The sequence below is a fragment of the Vulpes vulpes genome, chromosome 4, assembly GCF_048418805.1.
Source record: "Vulpes vulpes isolate BD-2025 chromosome 4, VulVul3, whole genome shotgun sequence".
Lineage (NCBI taxonomy): Eukaryota > Metazoa > Chordata > Mammalia > Carnivora > Canidae > Vulpes > Vulpes vulpes.
In genome coordinates this window covers 37,150,686-37,164,277 of record NC_132783.1, presented here as the reverse complement: position 1 = coordinate 37,164,277, position 13,592 = coordinate 37,150,686, and positions in this window count along the sequence as shown.

The window sequence follows — 13,592 nt, the reverse complement described above, 5'->3', positions numbered from 1 at the left end:
AATAAATAAAATAAAAAGTAATAATAAAATAAAATATCCCCTCAGAGCAGTTACTCTCAGGACTATGTCACAGTTCACATTTCTGATTTCCCACACCCAAATCCAGCATTATTTGAGGGAGGGATGAATGGACATAAGCCCAGTGTGGCAAAGGAGTGGCTTCTGTCTCCCTTACCCTACTCAGCTCCAGGAGAAGAATTTTTTTAAATGCCTCAGCCTGCGGATTTTGCTTACAGATGAGCCCCCTGCTGGCTTTTTCCATGTCCCACTCTTCCTCCTGCCATCACAGCTCAGAGGTCATCTCTGATCTAAAGTGGCCTTACTGGAGAACTTCCTGCTGTAGGCTAAAAGTTTGTGCCCCCCCCCCCCCAATTCGCTTATTGAAACCTAATCCCAATGTGATGGTCTGTGGAGTGGGACCTCAAGGAGGTGATGAGGTCATGAGTGCAGCCCTTATGAAGGGATTAGTGTCCTTATGAAAGATGAAAGAGGCTCCTGAGAGCTCCCTTGCCCATGCGCCATTTGAGGAGCTATGTGAAGACAGCTGTCACAGAACCGGGCAGAAGGCTCTCAGCAGATCCTGAATCTGCCCCCATCTTGGACTTGCAGCCTCCAGAACTGTAAGAAATACGTACCGTTATTTATAGCATAGCCAGGCTGGTATTTTTGTTCTAGCAGCCCACAGAAGGCTCCCAAATCTCATCACCCAGTTACTCCTAGCCCTCCTTACTATTTATGGTTACTCCATTTATTTAAACCCTCAGCTCCTACAATCTGTGACACCTCTGCCAGTTTAAAAACCTTGATGCACAAATTTTTAATTTTGATGAAGTCCAATGTGTTATCTATTTTTTCTTTTGTTGCCTGTGCCTGTGTCCTATCAAGAAATCATGGCCAAATCCAGTGTCATGAAATTTTCCCCGTTTTCTTCTAGGAATGTTACAGTTTGAGCTTTTTTGTTTAGGTCTTTGATCCGTCTTGAGCCGATTTTTGTATGTGGTTAAGGTAAGGTCCAACTTCATTCTTTTGCATGTGGTGACACAATGTCCCCAGCACCATTTGCTGAAGAGGCTATCTTTTACTTACTGAATGGTCTTGGTACCCTTGTCGAAAAGTATTTGACCACATATACAAGCTTTTTATTTCCGGGTCAATACTATCTTATGAAATATAAATTACTAGGGGTGCCTGGGTGGTTCAGTTGGTTAAGAGTCTAACTTTAGCTCAACTCATGATCTCTGTGTCCTGGGATCAACCCCCAAAGGCTCTACTCAGTGGGGGATCTGCTTCTCCCTCTACCTCTTCCCCTGCTCCTGTTCTCTCTTTCTGTCTCAAATAAATAAAACCTTAAAAAAATATAATAAATCGGCAGTTTTATACTAACATCAGAATATTCAGATTAATCAGAATAGAGATAATAAACCCATATCCTCTAGTATAAAAGTGGCATCATGCCATGAAGTAACAGGAAATAATATTTTAAAAAGTGCTAAAGCAATTGTTTAATTATTTAGAAAATTAAAATAACACATTTTTGGGTGCTTGGGGTGCATCTGCCTTCAGCTCAGGTGGTGATCTCAGGGTCCTGGGATCATGCAAGTCCTGCATCCAACTCCCTGCTCAGCGAGGAGCTTGCTTCTCCCTCTCCCTTTGCCTCCCCCCACCCTCCCCCCCACTGGTTTTGCTCTCTCTCTCACTCAAGATGAGAACAGCTTGGAGGCTGATTACATAAAAATTTTAAAAAATAAACGCATTTTCTTTTTTCATTTACTGAAGTCTAGAGTTAGTTCTAAAAAAATATAACTAATATTATATGTATGAATATATATATATATATATATGTAAGCATCTATGAAACATTTGATATAGGAATGGGAACTACTTTTCTGAGCATAAAAAAGTAATAGATTCAATCACAAATATAAAGCACAATGGATTTGCTGACATAAAAACAGAAAACTCCCATGTTCTAAAATGACAGTTGGCAAATAATGAAAAATAATTATGCCAGTCTTGACAAAAATCTGGTATTCTTGCTTATAATTCAGCTAGTAGAACACCTAATTTTAAAAATAGGTAGGGGCTTCCTGGCTAGGTTGGTAGATAGAGCATGCGACTCTTGATCTCAGCGTACTGAAAAAATAAAATATGAAAGAATGTTTAAATTCATCGAAAATGCAAGTAAAACAGTAAGATACCATTTTTTACCCATTATGTTTTAAAGATGTATCTTAAAAGGAAAATACTAAATATTGATGAGGGAGAAGCATTCATACACTGCTGCTGGCAATTTAGACTGAAGCTACATTTCTGGAGAAAATTTTAAGAATATGCATCAAGGTTTTTAAAGTATTTGTTCCTAAATGTAGACTCGTATCCTACATTGAATTCTGGAATAGAATAATATATTAACGGATAAACCTGAGAATCCCAGTGAAGTCTGGAGTTTAGTTTCTAGCATTGTCTTCAGTGTTAATGTCTTCATTTTTGACAAGTGTACTTTGGTTACATAAGATGTCAAAATTAGGGGAAACTGGGTGAAGGGAATACGTGAACTCTCAGAACCATCTTTGCAACTCTTCTGTAGATCAAAACTCATTCCTCCCAGAAGTTTTCTTAAGTAAGTATTCATCCCATTTGGCTCAATCAATTCTACTTCTAAGATATAACTATGGGTAATAATGAGATAAAAATAGTTTTGGATAAGTTATTCATTATTCATTGCAGTGATATATTTGATAGCAAAAGAAAAAAGGAAAGACAAGAAAGACAAGCAATCCAAATGCTCAACATTAAGGGCAATGTAATAGCCATACTCATTCATGCATAAAATAATTATGAGACTCGCTCTAGATATTGGGGCATAGAAGCAACCAAAACGAAGATCTCTGATGTGAAAGAGCTTAATTTTCAAAAGAGAAAAAAATGACAGTGAATAAATAAATAAGATGTGTGGCATATTTAGTCATAAATGTTAAAGACCAAAATAAAACCAGGGAAAGGATGCAAAATGCCAGGGAGAGGTTGCACTTTTAGGTACAGAGGACAGAGAAAGCCCCCATGGGAAGCTGATATTTGAGTGAAGACCCAGGAGAAGCAAAGAGCAAACCCTGGGGACATCTAGACAGGAGGAACAGCAAGGCCACAGGCCTTAATGCAGGGGTGTGTCTGAAATGTTGGAGGAATGGGACAAGAAAGAATGGTAGTAGGAGAGGAAATGATAAAGTTGGAGGAAAGGGCAGATGATAGAGACGAAGGCTCAATTTGAGATGGGGACCATGAAGCGTTTTGAATAGAGAAGGGACATGACATGACTTAAAATGGAATGGATTCTCTCTGGCTACTGTGTTAAGAATAATCAGAATAGGGCAGTCTGGGTGGCTCAGTGGTTTAGCACCACCTTCAGCCCGGGGCGTGATCCTGGGGACCCTGGATCGAGTCCCATATCAGGCTCCCTGCATGGAGCCTGCTTCTCCCTCTGCCTGTGTCTCTGCCTCTCTCTCTCTCTCTCTCTCTCTCTCTCTCTCTCTCTCTGTGTCTCTATGAATAAATAAATGAAATCTTTAAAAACAAAATAAATAAAAATAAACTCACATATATAATATAAAAAAAATAAAATCTTAAAAAAAAGAATAATCAGAATAGGGGCAAGGGTGGAATAATGGAATGTTATCTAACAAATATTCTTAATAACTTTTAATGGCATCAAAAGTGCTCAAAATATTGCAATATAATTTTAAAAGGAAGGCAAATCTAAATGTACTATGATCTCTTGTTCTAAAATTATAGATCAACAGAACTTTGGATAGTAAAATTATGGTTAAGTCTTGTTTCGCTCTCAACTCTTCTGTGTTTCTCAACTTTTCTGTAATGAATATCTTTTCCTTTAGAAGTAAATGAATAATGTCTACCAGCTTATGAATTGCTCACCTGTAGTCAATTGAGTTATGATTGTGATTTCTTACAGCATTGAGACACAGAGAGAGAGAGGCAGAGACATAGGCAGAGAGAGAAGCTGGCTTCCTTTGGTGAGCCTGAGGTGAGACTTGATCCCAGGGCCCCGGGATCATGACCTGAGACAAAGGCAGGTGCTCAACCCCTGAGCCACCCAGGTCCCCCTCAAGATACTTTAATATTCATCTGTAAAATGAAAGCTTTTGTAGCTCTTAAAGCATACTGAGCATTTTTAATTGAAATTTCTTTAGTCTAAAATGATAGGGTAGGGTTTTTATACTACAGAATTTTAGAGCTAAAAGAAATTTTAGAGATGATTTAATTTAGTCTCCTAATACATGAGGAGATGGAAGAATCAGTAGTGAAATGACCAAGGACTGTTGGATCCAGAACCAGTACCCGTGTTCAGATACCTGGTCTGATTCCACCATATGGTCAAGGAAAATTGAGAACAAGATGCTAAATTTTAAGGGCTTACCTAAAACATCAAAGGTAGAGTTCCTATTGCCTAGCGTTTCAAGCACCTAAGTTAAGTAGTACTGTTTTTAAATATTCATCTACTTTAAGTTATTCTCTTATTTAAGGAATATCTTCAATGGCTACTATATGCCAAGCTCTGGTGAAAACCTTAAGAATTTGTCCTAAATGAAAAGCTATGCTTATAGTTCCCTGATGTGCACGTAAGGGGGAAAAAAAAAGAGCTTAAGGAAATTTCTTTAAAAAGTACTGCCACTGGGATCCCTGGGTGGCGCAGCGGTTTGGCACCTGCCTTTGGCCCAGGGCACGATCCTGGAGGCCCGGGATCGAATCCCACATCAGGCTCCCGGTGCATGGAGCCTGCTTCTCCCTCCGCCTGTGTCTCTGCCTCTCTCTCTCTCTCTCTCTCTCTGTGACTATCATTAAAAAAAAAAAAAAAAAAAAGTACTGCCACTATCAGATTTTCAATGCTGTGTACGGAAAAGGCTCTTTGCTGCCCCATTGTGGGGAAATAAAGGTCTTCCCATTAGAAATTTTAAAAGTGGGCAGCCCCGGTGGCGCAGCGGTTTAGCGCCACCTTCAGCCCAGGGCCTGATCCTGGAGACCTAGGATTGAGTCCCACGTCGGGCTCCCTGCATGTTGCCTGCTTCTCCCTCTGCATGTATCTCTGCCTCTCTCTCTCTGTGTCTCTCATAAATAAATAAAGTATTTTTTTTTAAAGACCATTTCTCTGGGGGCCTGAGATTAGCTTAATATCATTTAGCCATGTGAGTGGTAAATTCTGCTCTGTTAATAAGACATGTAATTGTATAGAAAACAGTAAGGCTTGGCTTCTTTCAGGAATCATCCCATGATGCATGCAGAGGTAAGTTGTAGACGAAAACTTCTAAGGGACCAGAACTAAAGCTGGTGGGGAGAGTGAGCATACCTGGGTGGAAAGCCAGACGTAGTGGGGAGGTGGGGACGAGGGCCATGGCACATTTCGATGCAAGTGCCAGGAACTGACCATAGGATCTCTCTGGGCCTCAGTTTCTGGATCTCTTGGAACTCTGCACAGCTTTCTTTCTTTCTTTCTTTCTTTCTTTCTTTCTTTCTTTCTTTCTTTTTTCTTTCTTCTTTCTTTCTTTCTTTCTTTCTTCTCTTTCTTTCTTTCTTTCTTTCTTTCTTTCTTTCTTTCTGATTCTAATTCATTCATTCATTCATTCATTCATGAGAGACATACAGAGTGAGAGGCAGAGGGAGAAGCAGGCTCCATGTAGGGAGCCTGATGCGGGCCTTGATCCCGGACCTTGATCCCAGGCCCCCAGGACCACGCCCTGGGCCAAAGGCAGGTGCTGAGCCACCAGGGATCCCCTCTGCACAGCTTGCTAATGCCACCCCCCCAGCCTTCCGCACTGAGCATCTTGTCTGTGTCCATGCACTCTTAACCTAATATCCTGTCCACCCTCAAGTAGGGAGGTGCAAAGTTTCTGGGCATCTTTCTCCTCCCTGCTTTTCTAATATTTATCTACAGTGGGCACGTCCAGAAATAAATACAGGTGGTGGGAAGAGGATCGAACTGGAAAAGAACACCTGGATGGGAGCCCTGGTTCTGCAATTACTGTCTCTGTGTAACTTTCGGTAAGCATGTAACTTCTGTGAGCCTTGATGTGTCCTGCTGTCACAGAACAGAGTTCCACTACATCAGTGATTCTCAATTCTGTGGCAGTATTTGAGACTTACCTGGGGAGTTTGATAAAAATGCTGATGTGTTGGCTCCACCCCAGACCAGTTAAATCAGAATCACACCAGAGTTGGGCCTGAGCATCAGTAGTCACAAAAGGTGGTGAAAGCTAAACAAAAAATGTATTTGTAAGGGACCTCTGGTGGTTTAGTGGTTAAGCATATGCCTTTGGCTCAGGGCGTGATCCTGGAGTTCTGGAATCGAGTTCCGTGTTGGGCTTTCCGCAGGGAGCCTGCTTCTCCCTCTGCCTATGTCTCTGCCTCTCTCTCTGTGTCTCTCATGAATAAATAAAATCTTTAAAAAATATGTACTTGTAAAAACAAGGGGCCAGAATAGCCCAAACAACCATGATACTGAGATGCCGACTCTCTATATAAAGCTACAATAAGCAAGATGGTGTGGTATAAGCACGAAGTCAAACAGACCAGTGAAGCAGACTCACACACATAAGGGCACCTGATTTGTGACAAAGATGCCACTGTAATATGGTGGGGGAATGGGTGGGATTTTCCATAAAATGCAACTGGTGTGGCATCAGTTGGATATCAACATACAGGAATAAGTGAACCATGACTCCTTCTGTCACATCTCATATAAAAACCAATTTAGAGGGTCACAGGCCTGGATTTGAAAAGTAAAATAAGAAATCTTAAAATAACAGAGAAAAGTGTCTTTATGACCTTGACATTGTGTGGTCACCCTTATGGATTCTTGCTGTAGTTCCCTTCCACACTGAATATGGCTAACCCTCTGGAGATGCCTAAATGGCAAGGAACCGTGGCCCCCTACTAATAGAAAGAATCTGGCACCTCCTGCCAATAGCCGTGTAGGTGAGTCATCTTGGAAACAGACATACCTGCCCCAGTCAAGTCTTTAGATGACAGGCTTACATGACATCTTGGCTATAATCTCATACAGAAGCATTAGCTAGAACCACCCAGCTAAGCTGTTCCTGATTCCCTGACCCACAAAAATCGTAAGATCATTTTTTTCAACCACTAAGTTTTAAGATACTTTGTCACCTAGCAATAGAGAACGAATATACCCATCAGATAGCTTCCAGACTAATCTCTTTGAAGTGTAGTTGTGCTCAGAACTCGGTCTCCAATATCATTCCCATTAAAAGGAACTGAGGCTCCTCATAAAATGAATGTTTCTGGAACTAGGGCAGAGTAGGTACAAGATGTTATGCCAAAAAGTTAGGAGGTATTCAGAAAAGAATGGGGGAATGTCACAAGGAACCATCTTGAAGAGGTTCCCACTGGCCAAATCTGGAACAATTTGAATCTCAAACTAATTAAATCCAGTAATGAATTATACACCTTTGGAAAAATTAGAAATTCATGAGTCCAAACTGATAATAAAACCAATGAAAAAGTGGATAAAAGATATGAACAGATATTTTTAAAAAGAAGATACATGAATGGCTAATAAGCACATGCAAAGATGTTCAACATTAGGGAAATCCAAGAGAAAATCATGGAGGTACCATTTCACACCAGAATGAGAAATAAGACAGAAAATATAGCCTATAATAAATTGACAGAAAATAACACATGTTGGTGAAGATGTGGAGAAATGGAAACCACTATATATCGATGGTGGTTATATGAAATAGTATGGTCACTTTGGAAAGTTTTGTGGCTTTTCAAAAAATTAAACATAAAACCATTCTACTTCTCAGCAATTCTGTCTTCAGGTATTTCTGTAAGAGAAATGAAAACAAGCACTTGTTTGAGAATGTTCCTATCAGCATGATTCATGATAGCCCCAAACTGAAAGCAACTTAAATGTCTATCAGCTGGTGAATGAATAGACAAAATATGGTAGGTAGATCCATACAGTGAAACACACTTCAATAATGAGGAGGAACAAACTGCTGACACATGGCATACTACAGATAAACCACAACTAAAAGACACTTTGCTGGGACACCTGGGTGGCTCAGTTGTTGAGAGTCTGCCTTTCGCTCAGGTTGTGATCCCCGGGTCCTGAGATCGAGTTCCACATCCGGCTCCCCGCAGGGAGCCTACTTCTCCCCCTGCCTATGTCTCTACATCACTCTTTGTGCCTCTCACAAATAAATAAATAAAATCTTAAAAAAAAAACCCAAAAATGCTTTGCTAAGACAATGTATGAAATGATTCCATTTATATGACGTGTTTTGTAAAAGGTAAATATATAGAAACAAAGTAGATGAGTGATTGCCTGGGGCTCGGAGTAGGAATGAGGATTAACTTCAAAAGGGCATTAGGGATCTTCTTGGGGGGATGAAAATGTTTTAAAGCTGATTTCTAGTGATGGTTGCACCATTTGGTAAAAGTCACTGAATCACACACTTGAAATGTATATGAAATAAATCTCTTTGCAATAACTAGCATAATAACCTGAAATATAACATAACATAACAAGTTGACTCAATGTTATTTCATTGAAGAGGAGTTTAAAAGGCAGAGGGAGAAGCAGGCTCCATGCACCGGGAGCCCGATGTGGGACTCGATCCCGGGTCTCCAGGATCACGCCCTGGGCCAAAGGCAGGCGCCAAACCGCTGCGCCACCCAGGGATCCCTGAAGAGAAGTTTAAAAACAAGGACGCAAACCATGTTCTTTTTATAATAAATAGTATCTAGGATAAAGTATTTTAACATTTAGGCCATACATTGTGTTTGAGATAAAGGATAACTGAAATGATTTTATCTAGGAACCAAGATGAAATTTTTAAAACCATATTTCACAATGCAAATAAAAGTAGTGACCTAAATTGAACACATTTAAATACCATATGCAGTTTTTCTACTTTCTTCTTTTTATTTATTTTATTATGGACATTTTTTATGAACAATACCTACAGAAGTCAAGCACAAATCTTATTTCATCTATACCCAACCTACTTTCCATCATACCCATTCTGCACTGATTTATTGTGAAGCAAGTCTCAGACATATCTTGTGAATATATTCATAATGCAAAATACACCTTGCGAGGATGGCTCAAATCTAGTTGTAGTCATAATTCAAAGAAGAATTGACAAAGGACACAAATACATTTACAAAAATGGTCTCAGGAATTTCAGAATGTCAAATTAGACTAGAAGAACATGGTTTGTAGTTCTAAAATGTTTTTATGATTGAATTACAAATATAACAACTTTGAGAATGTTATTGAAAGTTGTATATCCTATAGTATCTTCTTATTCAGTCTTACTAGGAGACTTTGTTTATGTACTATGTGTGCTTCATTTAAAAGAAAGTTTTCCACAAGGAATATACCAATTTGGCATTTCTAATTCCCAGTTCTGTTTTTCTCCCATCATGTTGTTTGGTAGCATTTGCCCCTGTTGTATTTTTTTCCAGTCTGAATTTGTTTAGCAACTCTCTTCCCATGGAAAGGGTGTGCGGTGGGTTGTCAATTATTATAGTTTTTGAAAGATCTCTCCAAAGGATATTTAAGTCCTTTATATAGTTTCCTGTACACAAACACAATGTTCATGGCAAAGCCAGTGCCTAAACATAAAACTAAAAACAAATTAACTAAACCCTCAATAAATGTGTTATTCAATGAGAGAGAGAAAGAGAGAGAGAGAGAGAGGTGAAACTAAATGCCATACCTGACCTAGATTGGATTCAGTACTAGAAGGAAAAAAATCTATGAATGATATTATTGGATCAATTAACAAAATTGAAATACAGATGATTAGATAGAAATGTTTTAACAATATTACATTTACCACTGTTGATAACTGTACTATGGTTATATAAGAGAATCACCCAATTCTTAGGAAATATACATTGAAATACTAATGATATGTGTAACTTACCTACAAACAGCTCAGAAATTATATATTTCTCTTTATATATTATACATATCTTAAATATTATGGATAGATATATATAGAGACATAGACATAGATAAGATAAAAAATGATAAAGCAGGGGCACCTAAGTGGCTCGCTCAGTTGGTTGAGCATCAGACTTGATTTCAGCTTGGATTGTGATCTCAGGGTCTTGGGATCAAATCCCACATTGGGCTCCACACTGACCTTGAAACCTGCTTGGGTTTCCTCTCTCTCCCTCTCCCTCTGTCCCTTGCTTGCTCTCCCTCTCTCTCTCTCAAAAAAAAAAAAAAAAAAGATAAAGCAAATATATAAAATATTTACAATATATAAATTCCGGTAAAAGGTATATGAGTTTCTTTGCATTATCCTTATTCTTGAGATTTTTCTATAAGTTTGCAATTATTTCTAAGTAAACCTTGAAAAAAATTTAAATGTCACTGTAACCATGACTCTTATAAAAAGATCTACCCTGCTCTGGCCTCTGCTACCTTCCAATCTCATCTCTATGTTCATACTACGTTAGTTGTATTTCCAGACCACTTTCTCTTTTCCTTTCCTTCATAATTTAGAGATACATTTTTCTCTCTGAAATATCCTTATAACTCTTCTTCTGCTGGATAACCTTCTACACAGCCTCACTACTCTGCTGTAATATCTCTATCATGATGAAGTGGTTTAGGACACTGGTGAAGAGCGAAAACACATGGTTAAGCAAAGAGTCTAGCAAATTGAGCATTCATTAAGTATGTTAGCTGTTACCCCTGAGACCGCCCCCCTCCCTCAAGCTAACCTCCTCTATGGTCCCTTGAATTCCCCCATGGAGAGCACTCACAACACTGCTTCATGAGTCACTTCCATCTTTATTTCTCCTACTATATAATGAGCCTTTGAAAGGCAGAGACCACATTCTAGTTGCCTCTGAGTTTTTCAGTACCTAGAATCAGATGTTTCTTGATCACATAAAGAAAGCAATGAAGAACTTACTTATTATTTCTAAAATCACTCATTTTACTTTTGAAAATAAAGAGTCACTGTCAGCGTTGTGAAGTCTATATATCTGATTCTTTTTTTTTTTAAAGATTTATTTATTTATGATAGACATAGAGAGAGAGAGAGAGAGGCAGAGACACAGGAGGAGGGAGAAGCAGGCTCCATGCCAGGAGCCTGACGTGGGACTCGATCCCGGGACTCCAGGATCGCATCCTGGGCCAAAGGCAGGTGCCAAACCGCTGAGCCACCCAGGGATATCCTATATATCTGATTCTGAAAATGTCTGAGAATTATAGTTAGCTAAAATGTGTGTTAGCCTTGAACTTATTTATAAATAAACTGACAATTGGAATCTTTATGAAAGATAATTTAGAAGTTAGGAGAAGTAACTTTGGTTCTTTATGGCTCGAATTTAAGGTACCCGTGGAGAGAGAGGGAAGGAAATAGATGAATTTAGAATGTTGGGGCTAAGACTTAGCAGTTTGGTCTTTATCCTGTGGATAAAGTTTTTAAAAGGAGAGGAGTACAGTGATCTAGCACCAGGGGCACTAAGAAGGATGGAATTATGAAAAAGGGCCTTGAGATCTGAGTGGGTTCAGATCTGAGCCTGGCTTGTTTTTAGATGAATTATATTTAATAAATGATTTTGACCACTCAGAATCTTGGCTTCTCAGATCTTTGACCACTCAGAAGCCACAGGGGCTGCCAGAGGAGGAGAGCAGTGGAATCTTAGGGTTGTTAGGAAGACAGGCAAAACAGCACAGTAATCAAGAAGCTGAGCCCTGAAAACAGACTGTCATAGGTGAAAGGCCAAGGCCACAGTTGGGAAAAGCCTTGCAATCTTGGTAAAAGAAGAGTGATTCTACTGTAACTGTCATTTGATCAGGACTGGGCTGGAGTGGGGGCCGGGTAGGGTGGCCCTTCAGCTTGAAAAGACTGTAAACTGGGGATAGACTCTCAGTATGGAACAGCTGGAAAGGTATCCAACCATTTCTTTTGATAGACAAGGACACCAGAGCCCAGAGAGAACAAGTGCTGCAAAGGTCATACTGTACACAGGCGACAGAGCCCGGACTCCTTACTCTCGTGGCTGTGCTCCTGTCTTTACATCACACCTTCAGATAATACGGACAGCCTCATGGCAGTGGCTATTCTTTCCAGGGGAAAACAGATCTGAAAATGTAGCATACTCAGGCACTATTTTACATTACAAACGTTTTAATTAAAAAGTGTTTCTTGGGATCCCTGGGTGGCGCAGCGGTTTGGCGCCTGCCTTTGGCCCAGGGCGCGATCCTGGAGACCCGGGATCGAGTCCCACGTCGGGCTCCCGGTGCATGGAGCCAGCTTCTCCCTCTGCCTGTGTCTCTGCCTCTCTCTCTCTCTGTGACTATCATAAATAAATAAAAATAAATCTTTAAAAAAAAAAAGTGTTTCTTGTGACAACACTAAATATGTTTGGATGTTTGGCCTTGCATCAGACACAACTTGTAAATGAGAACAGAAAAGTAAAATCCACCTAACGAATCATCCATGCATGCATCCTTCTAGCTTCACTTCTTTTTTTTTTTTTTTTTTTCTAGCTTCACTTCTAACCACACCTAATTCCTCTGTTTTCCCCAGGCAATATTTTCTTCTGTTTCTACCTTTGCATGTGCTGCTTCCTCTGCCTAGAATTCTCTGTGCTTCATTGTTCTGCAAGTTACTAGGTTTCTTTATGTAATCTTTTTTTTTTTTTCTTCCAGGTCTAGTCCCATTGGCTTTTGTATTTGCTACATTCTAGCACTCAACGGGACTTGAGTTGTTTAGGTATAACACTGTCTCCTTAACCAAGTAGTGATCCTACTATTGCTCCAAGCCTAACAGCGCTGAGCAACAGCGCTTCTCCCCTATTTTTACAGAATTAGATATAAAAATGAGATCAAAGCAAAAGAATGGTGAACACAGGATTCGCTATGTGGGTTACTTCTGCTAGGAGAGGCCAACTTTTGTTCGGATGGTGTGTTTGGGGGTTCTTATTATGTTTTTAAAAAATAATATTCTATATTACTAAAGTAGAGTTAACCAGAAATTATTCACACGAATGGGAAGATTGAGCTAATTGGTATCCAAATCTCCCATTATTTGGAAAGACATTCTTTCCCCATGCTTTCCATATTTACGTGTAACTTCACAACGTCTGCTTTTTGACCTTCCGCCGTCCACTTCCACCGCATTGAGGGGTGTCTGACGTTGCAATGGGTAACTAGAGGTCAACTCCCTTTTCCTCCCGCGGGCCTGCTCTCTGCATTGGAACTCGCGGGCCGTTAGACGTTTGTTTTGGGTGTGAGCAGTTCGTTTCTCCGTTTTAGCAGAAACAATCAATACTCAGCACATTAAAATAATCACTACAGCCAAATAGCACGGATTCATTTAGCGCCGAAATATGCACGAGCATCAAAGGCCAGGATTTAACCAGGCGGCCGCACCTACCGGGTTTCACCTGCGGCTGCAGACTCTCCCGAGGAAAGGCCCGCAGGGCGCGACGGCCCAGGCCCCGCCCCCGCCCCGCCCCCGCCCCGCCCCGCCCCGCCCCCGCGCTCAGCCCACCTCCCGGGCCCCGCCCCCCGCCGCCGC